The sequence below is a fragment of the Cetorhinus maximus genome, chromosome 5 (genome assembly GCF_964194155.1).
Source record: "Cetorhinus maximus chromosome 5, sCetMax3.hap1.1, whole genome shotgun sequence".
Lineage (NCBI taxonomy): Eukaryota > Metazoa > Chordata > Chondrichthyes > Lamniformes > Cetorhinidae > Cetorhinus > Cetorhinus maximus.
In genome coordinates this window covers 80,666,172-80,677,169 of record NC_135883.1, presented here as the reverse complement: position 1 = coordinate 80,677,169, position 10,998 = coordinate 80,666,172, and the positions used below count along the sequence as shown (strand labels likewise).

At 41.2% G+C, this 10,998-nt stretch overlaps 1 pseudogene; it reads left to right on the top strand.

The window, feature by feature from the left end:
- Positions 1 to 2,878: 2,878 nt before the first annotated feature.
- Positions 2,879 to 3,639, top strand: LOC144680308 (peptidyl-prolyl cis-trans isomerase B pseudogene; annotated as a pseudogene).
- Positions 3,640 to 10,998: the final 7,359 nt, after the last annotated feature.

The following is a 10,998-nucleotide window of genomic DNA, read 5'->3' as shown; positions in this document are numbered from 1 at the left end:
CGGTGGAGCAAAGGTGGATGCCAGATGCTAGGTTAGAGCGGAGAACAAGGAATTCTCAAAGCATTGTAGGGTTCGCAAAGGTCACAGGGATAGGAGGGCCAAGGCCATGAGGCGTTTTGAACATAAGGGTGAGAATTTTAAGTCCCAATTTTTGGTTCTGTATGCTGCTAAATTCACCAAAATAGAATAAAAAGCACATTAAAGCCTATTTTCCCATGGTATCAGCCCTTTACTTTAAAGGTAGGCTAATAAGCTCTGAAAATGCATGGCTTATGGTCCAGTCATTATGGGTGAAAAGGCATATATACTGTACCACTGTATATGTATCTTGGACATCCATGTGCTCCATGCTGCCAGAATCTCTGGCACAGGACTACCATAGAATTCCCAAAGATCTCCATGGATCCCCTCTCCTCCATCCTCCCAAACCTCACCTTGGAGTCCCCTGTGTCTCTTGGCTTTAGTGCATCAGGTATGTCATATGTGAGTTGAACCTCTTATGTTAATAGGACTTGGCTCACTGCCTTATTTCTATATGCAGAATGGCATAATCCAGGGATGTACTGATAAAAAACCTCATGTAATAACCTATATGACCTGGACTAGATATTTGCTTCTTTCACATGTGTGATACTTCATTTCCCTAAAGGTATACCAAGTAAATAGTTAAGTGAGTCAGAGTGTATGGGTTCAAGTCTCACCCCAGGACTTGAACACAAAAAGCAAAGCTGACGCTCTGATGCAGTATTGAGGTGCTGCACTGTCAGAGGTGCTGTTTTACAGATGAGACATTAAACTGAGACCTCATCTGCCCTCTCATAAAAAGGATATAAAGTTTGCATGGCGCTATTTCAAAGAAGAGCAGGGGAGCTGTCCCTGGCGTCCTTGCTAATATTTATCCCTCAATCAACATCACAAAAACAGATTACCTGGTCATTATCACGTTGCAGTTTGTGGGAACTTGATGTGTGCAAATGGGCTGCCACATTTTCTACATTACAAAACTGACTTCACCTCAAAAAAAGGTACACTTCATTGGCTGTAAAGCACTTTGGGGCAGCTGGTGGTTAAGAAAATGCGCTACATAAATGCAAATCTTTATTTTTCTTTAAGACTTGATGTGAATTCGTTTGCTGCTGGCCTGGGGAATCTCACAGGGTGCCCCATTAGTTAGCTTAAATGGGCAATTGAAGGTCTTTAAATTTTTTGCCCACAAAGATGCTGGAAGTGTAATCTGGCAACAGGGAAACTGGGACTTTGATGAACAATGGGACAAAGAGTGTATCTCCTTAACAGTGAGACTTAAGGACTGAGAAATAAACAGGAGATGAGAAAGAAGAGTAAGTTAGAATGGATAAAATCAATGTCAAAACAGGAACTAAAAAGGAAATAAAGAGAGGGAAAGATAGATTGGCTTCAGAGAGAGAGCAAAATGAGGCAAAAGAAAAATAAAATAATATTTTTTAGATTTCTTCAAACAATTCATTACTGGAAGGAAAGATACTCCAAACTTAAAATAGTTTACTTTCGTGGAAAGAGAGGTTGATTGCCAACCATTAACAATCATCATTTCATTAAAAGGGCACTTGTGTTGATTATTATTAGACATAGGGCCGAATCTGCCAGTCTCTGGTTCAACTCTCGATGGGCAATTCCTCTGCTCCCCGGGACCCTCCACAAATGTTTTCGACTTTGAGCTAGAGATTTGGGACAGTTCCAGGGTACCTACCTGAATAGTTATCCAGGAAGTGGTAGACAGATTAAAACCTAGTCTAACATCTGGCAAACTACACAAATGGCCCCTCATTCAACCCCCTGACACTCCAACAATCCTCTCAAACACCCATCTACCTTTGTAAGCCCCTGACCACACCCCCAACACCCTGACTAGCCCTCCAACACCCCGCCTACCCTCCCAAACCCACAATCACCTCCTGAGCACAAGACCATCCCCCAAATTTCCCAACCAACCCTCACCCTGGCTACCCCCTGACCACCCTGCTGCCCCCTCCACTACCCTCCTGAACCCACAACTACATCCCAGCCACCCGGCTGGCCAACCATCCTCCCGACCTGAACCAACGACCCCCTGCCCTGCCTACCCACTCATCCACTATCCCCTACCCATCTACCCACTTACCAACCTACCCACCTTGCCTCTCCACCTCACCCACCTACCTCCACTCACTTACTTCCAAACCACTTTACTCACCTAACCATCTCACCCACCTGCCCTCTACCCACTTACCCATTTCACCCACCTACCCTGTACCCAGTTACCCACCTCATCCACCTACTCCCTACCCACTTCACCCATCTACCCCCTACTCAATTACCCACCTCCCCATTCACTCACTCACTCATTCACTAACATTCATTCACTAACATTCAGCCTGGACATTTAAATTTACCAAATGGCAGCTAATGTTGTAAAAAGGGGGCATGTCTTTTCTTCCCCCAACTCAACTACAACCTAATGCAGCTCTCCAAGGGATGCTGCGCTCTGCATTCCTTGGACTACCGGGTTTGGAAGACCCTGGTAGAAATGCGGAGCAGCGTCGGGTTGGGGAAATTTCCAGACGCAGTGGCAATCCGACGATGATTGCCGATCCTCAGAATATCCAGGTTTTAAACTCTGAGGTGAGTTTATTGGAATTAATGTGCAAATGCAGCAATTTCATGAATATCATGGGGATGTTAAGGGTGAGATGCCATTTTCACAAAGCTAATAGTAGAACAGGTCAAATCAGCTAGCAAATTGTGGCAATTTGAAATTCCTCGCTCCTAGATGTTGGTTGATTTGCATATTAATAATGGTGTGTGTTGCTCCAGCACTGTTAGTTTCTCATTAAAATATGGCCTAACATGCGCAACAAAGATGAAGCTGCTCCTCACCGCTGCCCTGCTGACCACCGCCTTCACCTTCCTCCTGCTTCCCAGGGCCTCACAGGCAGAGGAGAAGAAAAAAGGGCTGAAAGTGACTGTCAAGGTGTATTTTGATGTTAAGATTGGCGACGGTGATGCAGTCCACATTATATTTGGTCTTTTTGGGAAGACTTCTGAAGACAGTTGAAAACTTTGTTGCTTTAGCAACAGGGGCGAAAGGCTACAAAAACAGAAAATTCCACTGAGTCATCAAAGAGTTTATGATCCATGGGGGAGACTTCACCCGTGGAGATGGTACTGGTGGGAAGAACATCTATGGTGACCGTTTCCCTGATGAAAACTTCCAAGCTGAAGCACTATAGCCCAGGGTGGGTCAGTATGGCTAACACTGGCAAAGACACCAACGGATCCCAATTCTTTATCACCACCACCAAAACCAGCTGGCTTGACTGATTGAAGGATTTGATGTTGTAAAAAATGTTAAGGCTTCAAAGACAGCCAGCCAGAGATAAACCACTGAAAGATATGGTCATTGCGGAGTGTGGCAAAATCGAGGCGGAAAAATCTTATGCCATTGCCAAAGAGCGAACTGTCTGTGATGGGCAGTAAGCTGCAGGCACTGGGCTTTCTACCCAGGCACTTTCAGCCCCAGCGACCAAACTGGGAGATTCCCGTTTAACGTTAAACTGATCCTAGGCTTCCAGGCTGTGTAGATATCTGAACATTCCGGAATCTGGTTCTTACCAGCTGTGTAAAAAAAACGTACACAGCAACAATAAACGTGATGGGTTTTCTAATAAAAAAACATTTCAGATGGGACTTACTTCATCCATCTGTACAATTTACCTCTTGTCTGATAATAAAAAAAAAGAAAATGTCACTCTGTCCCACATCAGTGAATTGTCTTAATTAATTAAACAAGAGGGTTTCTAATTATTCCCAGGCCTCCATGAAAATCTTTACCATTTTCCTTCTAATAAAGTTTCTCTTCCCACTTGTGTCCCAGCCTTTGTTTTATCTCTCTATTTATAGCCAAAATATCACCAATGACTTTCCAATACAATAGGTGCGATTATGAAGACGAGATAACTAATTGCTTATTATTTATATCAAGAAACAACATCAAAACTCACATGAGCATTTTAACTATCCATATTCCCTGCTTTATTTTATTTAACATGTCTGAATACAGTGCACTTTTAAAAACCAACATTAAAAGTCATCCTTTTTCTCCAAATTATTTCTGAGAGAAATGGTCAAAAATTCCCAAAACGTGGCAGGACTGATCTATAACATTTGGTGCACATTGCTGCAAATGGAACAAAGGCCCACCTGATGAAGAGATTTAGGGGCTCAAATTTATAATCAACCATGGCAGAAGCCCAGGGGAAGAAGGCTGAAAATTACGTGGGAGGTGACTAAAAAGATGACTAAAAGCACCTTGGCAAATGCAGTTTTTTATAATAATAGGACAATCCAAACAGATTTAAAATTTGAAAAACCATCATCTATTCTTCTCTATTCTTGTATGGCAGTCAATGATTTTGACACATATAGATAGAACATTAACATTCAATATTAATAAAAAAAACAAAAGCTTTATTTCAACAGTCAATCTATTTAAGACAACTCAGTGTGCTTCTCTTCTGAAAGTTATAAAATCCTCCACTTACACTCAGTCCATTTGAAGTTTAACTAACCTATTAAAGAAGCACAATTATAAAATTCAACATTTATTTCACTAATACATATAGACAATTTCAGGTGACTATGCTTGCTATTCACAATGAGCTGCTCATAGCATCTTTGAGGCTTGTAACAGTTATAACAACAGAAGAGAATGATATTACTACCATTATCAAGCACTCTTTGTGAATGTGCATGTTTTGTAATCCTCTGTGCTGTCAGTACTTTGCTTTCTTTGAATCCGATTGTATTTTAATGCTACTCTAATTAAAAACGAATTAAAGAAAATCGGGATGTAAGTATTCTCAGAGATTGGTGGGGTGGGGAAGACCAGATTTGGATGAATTGAACCCAGATGCAAAAATTTAGACAAGGGACTTCCAAAGGTCCCCTCTGAAGTGCAGGGGCAGCAGTGCTTCTCCAGCTCCCACAATAAAAAAATTTTGAGACACCACTGCCCACCTCAGAATCTGCTCCTTTTCCGCACCACCCACAGGCCTTACCTTCCAGGGTACCTGCCTGCAGTAGTCAGGTGATTTTGCTCCTGATCAGACTGGCAAGCCATAGCAGGGTAGCCATTGATATCTGGAGCTCACCAAAATGTTTTGAAAAGACTTGATCTTGAAAATAGTTCTTTCAAGTTTAGGCCTCCCACTGCTGCATTGGCGGGGCCTGTCACTTATGCCAATATTGAACATGTTTACCATATAACCTGAAAACTTCACTATATGCCTTGCAAATACATGCAAAATTGATTTTCAAAGTGATTGGCTGGGTCATGAATCCCTCTGCATCCTCTTCCTCACCAGCTCTAACAAAGGGCTGATTTTCATACCCCAATTAGGTAAAAATCACCTATCCTAATATTTTCAACTTTCACAGAGTATCAATTTTTTTCTGATTACGCTCCTGTAAAATGTTTAGGAATGTTTTCCATGTTAAAGGTGTTACTGGAATGCAAGTTGTAGTTGTTGAACAGGGAGGTAACACAATGGATGTAAAAGCAAATCATTTACTACCCTGCTCACATCCCTGTCTTTGCCATTTTGGCAATAGCCTTTAATTGGACACCCCAAGCACACATCAGAAATGGACACATGCAAGTTGAGATCCCATGGCATCAATAGCATGCCAATGCAATTTTGAAGTACCAATGTGCTTCAATCATATGTCACATTTATGTGTCTGTTTGAGGTTCCTGTCAAAGTTAGGCCAGTCAATCGAGGGACAGCCTTCTTCCTTCCTCACGCAAATTCCCAGTGCAGAATGCTGAAAAATAGATTGTGCTTTCAAAGAACTTTATTTTCCAAATTTCTGATGAGATGCCTTGAAAGATTACAGTCCCTAAAAGGCACATCAATAATTCATCAAAGACAAACGTACATACTTGAATGACGATGAGGAAGATTTCTAGATCAAATGGTGGAATCCATAACACATGCAGAAACCCACAAGGCACAGACCACAGAGGGTGGATGTTCAGTGTGGTATAATGCACAATGGCCAAGCAACATGAACAAATGCACAACAACTGGAAATTCCACTGGCAAAAATAGGAAGGAAAAGTATTTAAACATAAATATTCCCAATTTACTGAAAATATCCAGTTGTGCTAACAATGCTAACCAAATACTGAAGAATCATTTCAAGACACATTAATTAAGACAAAACAGATTATTTTGGTACCATGTAACTGACCTGTTAGGCAATATGTAAGATATTGGCCTGGATTTTATAGTGAGCAGTGAAACAATAACACTCACTGATGGCCTCAAAGAGAGATGCCCAAAAAAATCTAGTGATCTCTGTGATACAGATTTCCCTTTTCTTGATGGCAGTTCAAATTTGGTGCCAAGTCAAGGGCACTTCCAGCTGTGCAGCAACAGTGATGTCAGCAAGCAGGGTAAGCAGCCTATCAGACTGAAGTGCTCTCACAGCCAGTCAAAATAAATGATGTATGATTGCATTAAGAGAGATACCATTTTAAAGATATGTGGGATGTTTTATATTGGAGAAATTTGACATTCCGCAGAATTAGTTTTTCAAGGCCAGTGAGGGTATTTAGCGCTAGTTATTATGTTGCTTAAGTATGCTATTAAAAAAAGGTTCCACCTCATTCAACAATGTGTAACATTTTCATGGGCTTTTAAAGTGAGACTAACAGTGTTAGAATGGGAGTTCTCATCAGTTCATGGATTTTCCGTTGATTGTAGTCAGAATGACCTCAACAGCACACCTTCTCATGAATTGTAGTATTGCTGACAGTAACCTCTTCCATCTCCATATTACACTGTGCATGTGTGGTCTCCCAAAGTTGTTATCAGCTTCAGTAAAGACGGCGAATGCTAAGTCTTACTGTCACTGCCCACTGCAAAATCCGGGACAATGCGTGCATTTTCAGCATTCTACCTTTAAAAAGAACACTGATGCATTGGAAATGGTGCAGAGAACAAGGCAAGGAGATCCTAGGACTTAAGTTTTTAGGTTATGAACAAAGGTTTTCAGAGTTCAACTAATTTTCACAGAAAGAAATACAGAAACAATATGATTCAGGTTTTAAATAGCTGGTTACACTATAATATTTACATTAATTTAATGCAATTTTAGAATTTCATCAGTGTAAACTATGAAGCTATGTGAAGGACACTTTGGCAAAGAGTAAGTGACTATCTTAAGCAGGTTGGTTCACACTATTTCAGCTTCATACAGAGCATACATGAGGGGTGAACCTGTATTGTTTTAAAAAGTTGTTAACTCACTTTTATAATGTTAATAAGGAATCAATTTGATAATTTGCAGACCATTGCAGCCTCTAGGTGGAGGTCTTGTGGCTCAGCCAGAAGCTTTGGGTTTGTATTCACTCCAGGACTTGTTGGCCATGGAAGGAGCACTTATGATGTGACCAAACAGGTTGTCAGCCAATCTGTTAATCCTTCCAATATGCCAAGACAGGCAGTAAGAACAGGCGAGATTCCTGGCCAACTATTACTGACAACACGTTTTGCCAGCATATCAATATATGGCAGAAATCCCGCATGAGAAAGCATGTGGAGAGCTACATCCTACACTGGATGAACCCAGCAGAAGATAGCCTCTAGGCAGAAAAGAAGAATTGGAAAGGTTAAAAATGCATTCTAGAACATGAAAGAATTTTTGAGAAGGAACTTAAACATCTCGACAAAGAAAAGTATACCGGAGACTTATGTTTTAACTATGGTGATGTATGGCCATGAAGCATGGACAATCAGGAAAGAAACAAGAGACAGAATAAATGCATTGGAAATGTGGTACTACAGAAGAATGTTAAAGATCAGTTGGCAAAGTAGAGTAAATAACAAAAAGTTTTGGATCAAATGAAAGAAAGACAAGCTTGCTGCAAAGTGTTGCCAAAAGAACGTTGTCATTGTTTGGACATGTGCCTAGGGGGTCCAGTGACATCAACATCATAGAAGGTTACATTGAAGGGAAAAGAGTGCCAGGAAGGCAGATAAAAATGTGCATGAACAATATCAAAGACTGACTTCTAGGCTTGGACTACCGCCAACTAAAAAGGGCTGCTAGGTTAGAGATATGTGGAGAGCCATGATTCACAACCTTTGGACAACCAAGGATGCTACATGAAGGGAATGTCATGAAAATATAATAATTTTTTATAAGGTTATTGCGATTTCTTGTAAAGTAGGAATAGTGTGTGTCTGTGTGTGTGTGTGGGACTTAATTGAAGTAAAGACAGCTGGTCTGAAGGCTTTGATGTGTCAGAAGAGAATCTAGGTTTGAAATGCTAAATAAGCAAACATGGTGGAGGTTTTAGAATGTGAGGTTTAAAAGGGAAATTTGCATTTTTAGATAAACCTGAGTAGTGAATTTCAAAGAGAGGGTGAAATGTGACACTTAGCCAGTAGAAGCCAAACAGTGTGTTTATTTTTCCAAAAGCTTACTGATAAAATTGGTACTATGAAATATTTTTATCATTGTTGAAGTTCAAAGACATATTGGAACGATGGGATTTACATTAAAAAGGGAGAAACATATAAAGGAGATAAGGTTATGTGTAAGGAAGGAAGGCATTCTAAGATCTAACGAGTGTGAAAAGCCTCCAGCCTTGGTGCCTAAACTGCTGTCTGCAAGAACTGATGTTAACAAAACTCACTTTGAACATCCCTGTCCAGGTTATTGTGTGCTTTGCCTGGGCCTGTTGAAATCTAGATTGTTTTACCGTTGCCTTAACGGAGGTGTAACTGAGAGTCAGATCAATCAGGGGAGCTAGGAATTATCATAGTAGTAATTTGCAGACCTATGTATGTGCTTAAAATTATTTCTTTTATTAATAAGTGTTTAATTTAGTTTTGTAAAAACCCTCTAAGACTCGGTGGACTTATTACTACTAAATTCAAGGCACGCATCTCGAATTAAATATACAAATTGCAGAACAGTTGCGGCAGTTGTTTCAAGTTTCCCTTTGGGATTTGAGCACCTTAGCATTTACCATCTGCTGTGCCATAACAAGAGAGGCAGACAATAACACAGCTCTGGCAATATAGTCCTGGTCTGTCAGTCCTGTGTTTATTTTAAGAGCTGATCTTAGGCAGGTGCTGGAGTTGCAGGCTATAAGCAAGCTATTTATGCTGAACTCAAACTATGCATACAGGAGTCATAGAAACTTGGAAGTCTTCAGTAAGAGAAGTGAATGAAGCTGCAGTTACACTACACAAAGGTCTGAAAACATTATCTGTAGACTATGAAGTCAGACTGCATATTTAATGCAGGCTGCAACTCACATTCTGCCTATGTGGACACAGCTCTGCAGTTTGGCTGCTATTTTTTAATGGTAATAGAATAAGGGTAGCTATGTCCACATTTCCATAACATTAGAAAGATTCAATGTAAAGTTTATAAAATGCCCAAGTGATCCAATGCAATAATTGTGCATTTTTTAAAATGTGGCACTGCTATTCTACTCATGTTTGTACAAAGTCCAAGTCATATAAAATGACCTTTTTTTGTACTCTTCCATGGCATGTTAGCATCACTGGTAAGGCCCCATTTGTTACTCATCCCTATTGTACTTGGGAAGCTGGTGGTGAGCTGCCTTCTTAAACAGCTGCCGTCCACCTGGTGTAGGTGCAGTGCTGTTAGGAAGGGACTTCCACGATTTTGACCCAGCGACAGTGAAGGAATGGCGATATAGTTCCAAGTCAGGATGGTGTGTGGCTTGGCGGGTGGATCTTGCGGGTGATGGTGTTCCCATACATCTGTTGCCCTTGTCCATCCAGGTGGTAGAGGTCATGGGTTTAGAAGCTGCTGTTGAAGGATCCTTGGTAAGTTGTTGCAGTGCATCTTACATATGTACACACTGCTGCCACTTTGCATCAGTGATGGAGGGAATGAATGTTTAAGATGGTGGATGGTGTGCCTATTATGCAGGCTGCTTTGTCCTTGATTGTGTCGAGCTTCTTGAATGTTGTTGGAACCACATTCACCCAGACAAGTGGAGAGCATCCCATCACAATCCTGACTTATGCCTTCTAGATGGTGGGCAGGCTTTGGAGAGTCATGAGGTGAGATATTCACCACAAAATTCCCAGCCTCTGACCTGCTCTTGTAGCCGTTGCATTTTGTAGCTATTCCAGTTCAGTTTCTGATCAATGGTAACCCCTAGGATGTTGACAGAGAGGGATTCAGCATTGGTAATGCTGTTGAAAGTCAAAGGGAGATGGTTAGAATCTCTCTTGTTGGAGATGGTCATTACCTGGCACTTGTGCAGCGCAAATGTTACATGCCACTTATCAGCCCAAGCCTGAATATTATCCAGATCTTGCTGTGTATGGAGACTGACTGCTTCAGTATCTGAGAGTCACAAATTGTACTGAACACTGTGCAATCATCAGTGAAAATCCCCTCTTCTGACCTTATGATGGAACGAAGGTCATTGATGAAGCAGATGAAGAATGTTGGGCTGAGGACACTACCCTGAGGAACTCCTGCAGTGATGTCCTGAGACAATTGGCCTTCAACAACAACAACCATCTTCCTTTGTGCAAGGTATGAGGTAGGTAGTGGAGAGTTTTTCCCCTGATTCCCATTGACTTCAATTTTCCTTGGGCTCCTTGAAACCATACTTGGCCAAATGCTGCCGTGATGTCAAGGGCAGACACTCTCCACTCACCTCTTAAGTTCAGCTTCTTTGACCATGTTTGGACCAAGGCTGTAGTGAGGTGTAAATGGCCCTGGCGGAACCCAAACTGAGCATCAGCAATCAGGTCATCGCTGTGTAAGTATTGCTTGATAGCAATGTCTACAACACGATAACCCTCACAACACTGGCTTTAGTGTACTCAGATTGTACACCCAAAGCCATTTCCTAATGATATGGCAATGCCAATATAACTGAAACTTAAAAGGCTATTTTCCATAGGGCAACATATA